Below are 8,463 nucleotides of genomic sequence, written 5' to 3' on the forward strand. Positions count from 1 at the left end.
CCTAACAAGTCTCACAAGTGAAGGCTAGGTAAAGAGGGGTTCTCTGAAGCTTGGGTCCGTTACTGGAGCCAATGCTGATGTTTGCGAACAGGCAACATAATTGGAAACCTGCAGATGGACTGCAGTCAGAAGAGACACCCACTCCTCTAAAGAAAACAGCAGAAGTACAGAACCAGACAAAAGAATCCAGCATGGCATCAGGGGTTTCTAAAATATAAACCCCTAGACATCTATTTTTATTTTAAATATTGTGCATGCTGGGGGACATGAACAACATGAAATCATGGGGTAAACCCCTGGTTCAAAATTAATAGAATAAAATAATCTACGTACCACCCATAATTGATCTCATTCAGTCAGCTTGGGATTGCAGCGCCCCCACAGGCTGGCAGCACACCCTGGTCAGGGTCCTGCTTTCCTGTTGCCTGAGGTGAGGGGTTGCTTCCAGCAGCGACTGGTGAAAAGCTGTGTCCCTGCGTCACCCACTGTGTGGCAGAAAGTCGCCTCGCTTTGCGTGTTTCAGAAGGTTGATTGGGGCTAATGGAAATGACTGAGTGTGTGCTCTCAGAGTTGAGCTGATTATCATGGTTCGGTTCTCTGCCTGCTGAGTGCTGGGGTCATACAAGGTGCTTTACAATAAATAAATAAATAAATAAATAAATAAATAAATAAATAAATAAATAGGTAATGTCCCAACCCCAGCCCCAGCCCAGCCCCACCCCAGCCCCAGCCCCAGCCTCAGCCCAGCCCCAGCCCAGCCCCAGCCCCAGCCCCAGCCCCAGCCCAGCCCTAGCCCAGCCCCAGCCCCAGCCCAGCCCAGCCCCAGCCCCAGCCCAGCCTCAGCCCCAGCCCCCATGAGATTCCAACCTCACTGCTGAGGGGCAGCCTGGGCATCAGCATTTTTCGAAGCCGTCTCTCCCTGAGCACTTGAAGCACCCACCATCCTACTTGGCTCTTCCCTGACACCCTGTCCTCTGACAGCTCACACACTCCTCTAGGTCTTTGTCAAGTACAACTGTCCCTAAGCGTCCTTCCCAGCCTGGCCAGTGGCACTCTCTCCTCTTGTCGAGCTTCTGAGTTTTCCAGAGCATTTCATGACAGGATGTCACCCCAGTCTCAACAAAGAGGACATGAGTCCCTTCCAGTGGGAATGCAGCCTTGCCCTGAGGACGCAGGCCTGAACTTTAGCTTCTCTGTTATTTTAGGAATACAGGTATAGGAAGGAAGGATGCTCCCTAACCTGACCTGGCTAAAGGAGGAAGACTAGAGTTGAGGGCAGACAGCGACAAAGGGAGTCGCCCCACCGCTTTATTTGTTTGTTTGGTTGGTGTACAAGCATAAAGACATGAGTTCAAATCCCCCCCCCCCCCCCCCCAGCCCATGTAAAAAAAGTCTGGCATGGCCCTGCATATGCCTGTAACCTCAGCACTATGGGGACGGAGACAGGAGAATCAGTCTGGCTTGCTGGTCGCCAGCTAGATCCAGATTCAGTAACAGTGCCTGCCTCGAGGGGCTAATGCGGGCGTGACGGAATGGGGTGCCCAATATTCTCTTCTAGCTTCTAGGCTCCATGTGGGCATGGGTGCACGCAAACACACTCACATGCATGCAACAGTTTTGCTGCCGTGTTACTGTGAAGCAAGACAACTTGTATCTCAGCCACATATGATATTACTGAATTTCCTCTTATAAATTATTTCGTCCCGCCTCTGGGGAAAGCTTAACTTTTCCTCTAAGGGGATCTGACATTTCAGTCACTCTGGCAGTTTCTTCTTTCTGTGTTTCTTGAAGCTAAAATGGCCAATCTCTGCTCCAGCCAGGACTGGTAGTTCCTTTGACTCACAGCCTAATGCCGTTCCGGCTTGGAGGACACTCCCCATCTTTCTTGGGTTGGGTTTCTCTGTGAATCTCATTTTCATCTTTCCTGATGTCTTTGGTTGTTTTTGAGAACAACAATAAAGCCCATACTTCTGGAGAAAGCATCAGACGCATCAGAACACATCAGAGTTAATTATTTTTAGCACTCATGAAAACATGCCATAATCTAATCCGTGATTTAGAGATTAATTTCGTAGCTCTAATGGCATACGGAGGCTCATTTCCCCTTGTGAAGGCAGGGTTCCTCTGTTGCATCTGAAAGCTTTCCATTCTGTCTTCTAAATCTCTTTTTATAATAACCTATTATTTCTTTCTATGATCTTTTGGATTGTCTCTGTTATTGGCATTCTAAAAATGTCAAATGCCACAGTATTACCTTTTTCTCTCTTTTTCTTTCTTTCTTTTTCTTTTTCTTTTTCTTTTTTTTAAGTTTTTGGTACAGAGACTTGCTATGCATCCCTGGATAGCTGCTAGGACTCATTTGGTAGCACTGGCTGACCTAGAACTCACATGACCCTCTGGCCCCTGCCACCCGAGTGCTGATCTATGGCTTAGTGCCATCATACCCAGCTAAGGTTTCATTTGGACGTTGTTTGTGCCACTGTGTCAAGTGTGTGAACACATGCACTCCAGAAGCGAAACGCTCTCCATCTAGAAAGTTCTCTAATAAATGTGTTCACCGTCGTTTTCTCTTCCAGAACGTTCATCATCCAGTACTAGGCATCTTGTTTCAATTCTCTATTCTTATTCTTTCTCTCCCTTCTCCTTCCCCTTCCTCCTCCTTTTAGCACCTCTCTTCCTTTTCATATGTGAGGGAAATTCATTGAAAAGAAATTCCTGCCGTGGTACTTCCATGTCTTGGCCACCTACCCTTGCTTCCTGGCCATGTCGTCTCATCTTTTTGACCATCACTCGCAAGCTCTGTTTGTTCTGCTCCTCACAGTTGTCTGATTTTGGTTTGTTTATTTCCTCCAAGTGCATCCTGTCTTTGGCTTTTTGGGAATCCATCTTCGAATGTCTGATTACCCCCCCCCCCCAGCTATCCATTCACAGTCAAGAGTGAGCTGCTTAACGGAAGCTGTGCAGGCTGGGAGCTCCAAAGGACTCTCCATGGGATTGCTAGCTCGTCACTTGCTCGTTTTGCTGGGGGATCCATAATGATCTGGGCTGTTGGTGTTTCCCTGGGGCTGTTCTCTTTATTCCTGGAGAAGTCCTCTGATTTCCTGCTAGGCCCTTGATGCCCTAGATGCTGGGTGAAGGGCAGAGACCGCAAATCCCATTTTTAGCCTTTTGTCTCACTTCCTGGCTGGGCCTCTTGTTCAGAAAGCCGGTGATGCCCTTCTCTGTGCGTAGATCTGGTTGTCCTGGAACTCCCTCTGTAGACCAGGCTGGCCTGAAACTCAGAGATCCACCTGCCTCTGCCTCCTGAGTGCTAGGATTAAAGGTGTGCACCATCACAATGTTTAAAGGTGGCTTCTTAGACTTGGGAGTAACAAGATCCCTGGGCTAACAGCTGGTGCTCACTCAAAGTCAAACCTGTAGCAGAACCTGCTACCATTTTTCAAACAACTCACAGAGGCTGCCTTACCACAAGGGATAGTTTTCAACTTTCTGGGTAATCCCCAATCAAAATAGAGTTTCATTTTGAAATACTTTTTATCTCTCATTTTAAGGGGCTTAAGCTGGCTCTCGGGCTAGCCCAGATGTTCCATTTCTGACTTAAAATCCTTGAGGCAGCAGTTGCTCCTTAGAGCCCCTGTTTGCTTCTTTGTCTCTTGCAGTGACCTGTAGGTCAACCAGGCCTCTCCCGTGACTTTTGATGTCTAAGGACCTTGGGTTGGTGGTGGGAGGAGGTTAAATGGGATGAGGGTTTGAGGGGTGGTGGTGGATATTAATGTCTGGAGGAAGAAGCTGCTGAGTTTGCAGCCCATACACACTTAGCAGCCCATACACACAGCCCATTGTTGGCAGAGTAAACAATGGCTCCCTAGCCTTGTCCAGCTGCCACTTCCTCCCCACCAATGACCTACAGGTCTAGCCTGCTCTGCCACAATGAGGAACTTAAGCAGCTGCTTGCTTCTTCTGGTGTGTAGGAGGCAGCAGCTGCTACCCTTCAAAGCTTCCAGAGTCTTGTGGGGAAGGTGATTAACATCACCAAGAAATACATCCTAATCAGGTTGCATCTCTTTTCCACATAAAACCATCAGAGTTCAGTGCAGGGAGACTTTGATCTCTGTCTTCCAGGCTCTGCTACCATAAACACCAGAGTGGGGTTTCACGTATCTCCTCGTTTATTTTTGCGGAATCTTTTATCCCCAATTATCTTCCCACCCCAGTATGGCTAAGCCCCACGTGAGGAATATTAATGTGCCTGCCTTCCAGGAAGTTCTAAGGCCTCCTGGGGGTGTTGTTTGCAAATGTTTCAATCCCCATTTAACAGGTTAGTAGAGTCTCATATCCAGTGAGAGAAACGTACGCATAAGAATGTATTTAATGCTCAGAAAACCCTACTAAAAGGGATACCAATATTATCTTCATTTTACACGAGGAACCTGAGGCCAAGGGATGACAATGTAGCTTGTGAACATAAGAAACAAATTCTAAACATAGGCAAAATGGAACCCAAGGGGACATCCTGAGCTACATGTCCCTCTGTCTCTGGACCCAAGTGGGTGCTCTGAGCTACATGTTCCTGTCTCTGGAGAAGTGTCTCTTCTTAATTAGTAAATAGCTCACACAAGACTTTGATTTATTTTTGTAGGGAGCACAGACAATCTAAAGATACAGAAAATGTATACAGGAATGTGGGTATTTCTGGCTGTTTGAAACGGGGAATGGTGGGCAGCATTAGCTGAGAGACAGCCGGCAAATTGGACAGGCATCCATCAATGCAAACCACAGACAGCATCCCACCACATTTCTTGGCTGACTTCTAGAAGCTTCAGGGCCCATGGATTCTATTCTTATACTGTTCCAGTAATCATAAGCTAGCTCCAAGACACAGCTACTGATGTCCTAGAGACCAAACTTACTTCTCCCTGTAATTAGGATCTGGTAAGTTCTGTCTAATGCTTGATCTGCTCCAATGGTAAAAACTGAATGGAAATGAGTCACTTGCTGTCCATGGGCCCAAACCTGTGTTGTTCTGACAAAGTTTTCATCAGCTGGGTGATGTTGTGGGAAGATGTACAACAAGAAGCCAGATTTTCATTCCATACAGAAAGGTGATTCCAAAACAGAATAGCATCACAGGCCAGGAAGCCAGGGCTGGTTCCCAAAGGATTTAGAAATGTACCAGAAAGGAAAAGAACACAATACAATGAATGCTGAGTATCAGAGGCAAAGTGTCCATAGGGTAGAAACAAAGCCCTTTGAGTGTAATCCAATCAATGATGACTTTACATTTCTTTATGTTATAGTTTCGCATTTAAATGTCCCCAAATGTCTATATGCTAAAGATTTGGTCCCTAGCCTGTGGTGTCATTGGGTGGCAAAGCCTTTAGGATGTAGGGCCTATAAGAAGCTAGAGAGGTCACTCAAGGCATGCCATTGTAGATGATATTGAGACCTTGGTCCCTTCCTGCCTTTCCCTTTTCTTCCCAGTTGCCATAGGTGAGTAGCTTTCTTCCACCCTGAGCTCCCTGCCATGGTATCCTGCTTCAACACAGGCCTCCAACACAGGGGATCCAGGGTGATTCCCAAAACCCAAAGTCGAGAGCATGGAAACAGTAGCGAAACCAGGCTGCACACACTAAAAAGACAGGTGGAGCTCTATTCTTGAAACTGTAGTCCAAGATGGCCAAAGGAGTACCTCAGCGACAGAGAGGAGGTCATGTTGCTTCACTGATAAAAGGGGAGTAGCAAGCTCTAATCCGTTTGCTGTGATTGGTTATGTGTTGGTAATCGTCTACTGGGCATGGGCACTGTGCCCAAAAATTCTTTTCCTCCTTGTACCCAAGCACTGTGACCCTGAGGTGTGCAGTCAGGTGGCCGAAGTAACCATGGGTCTCCTGATGTCTTCTGTTCTTGATGTCATTATCTTATTTAAACATGTCCTTGGATTTGGTTCGGTCTCAGCAATCCGATAGGACTGGGGGCCTGCAGCTGCTCCAGCTGCTGAGAACACAGAGGCAGGATGGAAGAGGCACACACAAGCACCCACAGACCAAATGGTCCTGCATCGGAGCCTTGGGCAGGGATCTTTCAAATGGTCAACATGGCTGCTTGCAAAGCCAAGCAGATGACTCAAAGGTAGAGGACTCAAAGACAAAGGGAACAGACAGCGTGAAGACAAAGTCGCCACGATTGTGACCTGTTTCAGTCATCCATCAACTAGGGCAGCAAGATAGGTGGGTCTAGGAGAAGAGGAGGATTCTGGGAGGTGTAGGCAAAGAGCAGTCGCCATGTGATCCCGGGAGGAGAGGCTACAAATCAGGCATTCTCTAGATAGAACCACGTGGAAATACAGATGAATAGAAATGGGTTAATAATTAAGACAGTATTATAATTAATATAAGCATGTAACAGTTCACACAGCATAATAAACCCAAAATCAAGGCGCCAATTCATCTGGTGTCTAGTGAGGGCCTGTTCCTCCATGTAGTCCTCCATGTACAGTGCTTTAGGATGCCCATCTCAGCCATGAGAGAGGAGACCTTACGATTTAACCAATTCCCCAAATGCCACAACTTTCTTAACACCACCTGACAGCAGATTAGGTTTCAACATAAAATTTGGAGGGACATTCAGCCTAAAGAACCACATGTTGATATTGGTATTCCAGCTTTGTAAAGTTGTTGTAGAGATCAGTGGTTAGCATGGTGCCTGCTATGGCACTGAGAACCCAAACACCTGGGAGGTCCCAAGTGGTCCAGAGAATACTCACAGATGTTGTCATTTTTCTGTGTGCAGCGATGGACATGGGGCATCAGTAGGTCTAGTCATTTACCAGTAAATCGAAGCCAGGATATGATTGTCTTGTTATTGGTGTTGCCATCATTTAGTTTTTAGTACATTATATAGTATATCACACATTCATTTTCGTTGTCAAAAGTAGAAACAGGTTACAGAGTTAGAGTAGACTACAGATGATAATACCTAGCTTTGTTTTTTGTTTCTTTTTAATTACACTCACTTTATATTACTTTTATAGTTAAGTTAAAATGGTATACTTCCCCCTCTCTTTAGACCTTGAAATACGGTGTGACAATTTCACAAGCTTCACGTAGCTCCAAGTGGTCTCAGATTCTTAACTGTGTTGTTTCTTTCCTTCTTTGTCCTCACTTCTGTCTTTTCAAACAGTACAGCATTTCCTCAGATGTGAGCCCCAGAAACACTAATATCATAAGGTCTATCAGACATAAAAGTGTTTTGTGATCAAACAAATTTGGGGAAATTCTTGATATTTTATCTCCTATTTTGGAAATTGGCTTGGCATGTTAAAATCTACTAGTGACTTAGGGCTGGAGAGGTGGCTCAGCAGTTAAGAGTCCATACTGCTGTTCCTGAAGACCCATGTTTGGTTTCCAGCACCCACTCTGGACACCTCATTACTACAGAGGGACCTGTCTGGTCTGGCCCCTGTGGGCACTGTACTCATGTGCACATGACTACACACACACACACACACACACACACACACACACACACACCTAATTACAATAAAATATTTTTAATATAAAAATACATAGTCAAGACTTTAAGTTGCCTTGAAGTGAAGAAAAATGCAATGCAAATACTCTTAATCCAGTGTTTCTCAAGCACACTTTACCTTGGAATGATCCCTGTCTTATATAAGCCCTATTAACTCCCTGCTGGATCTACTATGAAAATATTAATCTAGATCTAGCTAGTATATGGCTTTCTAAGCTAGGAACTGGCTGGTTATTATCACTGCTGTTCTCATTAAAAGTGTCACATTTTAAATTTATAGATTTATCTAACACCCAGAGACCAAACTTTGTGTTTTCTACCCCTGACATCTTGTGTTTTAAGACATAAGGTTAAAAATGAGAACTCTCTCATATGTATAAAATTGGCCTGAGCCCTTCAAATGTTTATCTTCGATTTCATACTGGCTTAAGATAAAGCTATTTTGTTCCAGTTTGCGTTGGTCTTCATTTGTCAGAGTCTCCAAGAGCCTTCAACAACTTAGTCTTTTCACAATCCTTTCTTCTCCAATTGGCCTTGCGCTGAGAGATCAACCTCATACAATGTCTTTGGGACAAGAATGAGACTGTTCAAGATGATATTGTTCTTCCTCTTTTCCTGTTGTTACTTACACATAATATAACCTATCAGAATACAGTCTGTTTTGATGTAAGCTCATGTGTATAGTGGTTTGCTGGTGTGTCCATTTCTGTATACAGGCCACCATTTCCCAGTACCTTGGAAATCCTTGATTGGGCCATCTCAACTGTGTCGCTGTAAAGGAGTGCTTCAGGGTATTAGGACAACATGAGATGTGAACATTTTCCTATTCAGGATGGGCTATTTGGGCTCTATTAGGTTAGTGTGTTATGTTAGTTTTTGTCAACTTGACACAGACATAGACATACCTGGGAAGAGGGATCTCAATTAAAGAAT

The sequence above is a fragment of the Phodopus roborovskii genome, unplaced genomic scaffold (assembly GCF_943737965.1).
Source record: "Phodopus roborovskii unplaced genomic scaffold, PHOROB, whole genome shotgun sequence".
NCBI lineage: Eukaryota > Metazoa > Chordata > Mammalia > Rodentia > Cricetidae > Phodopus > Phodopus roborovskii.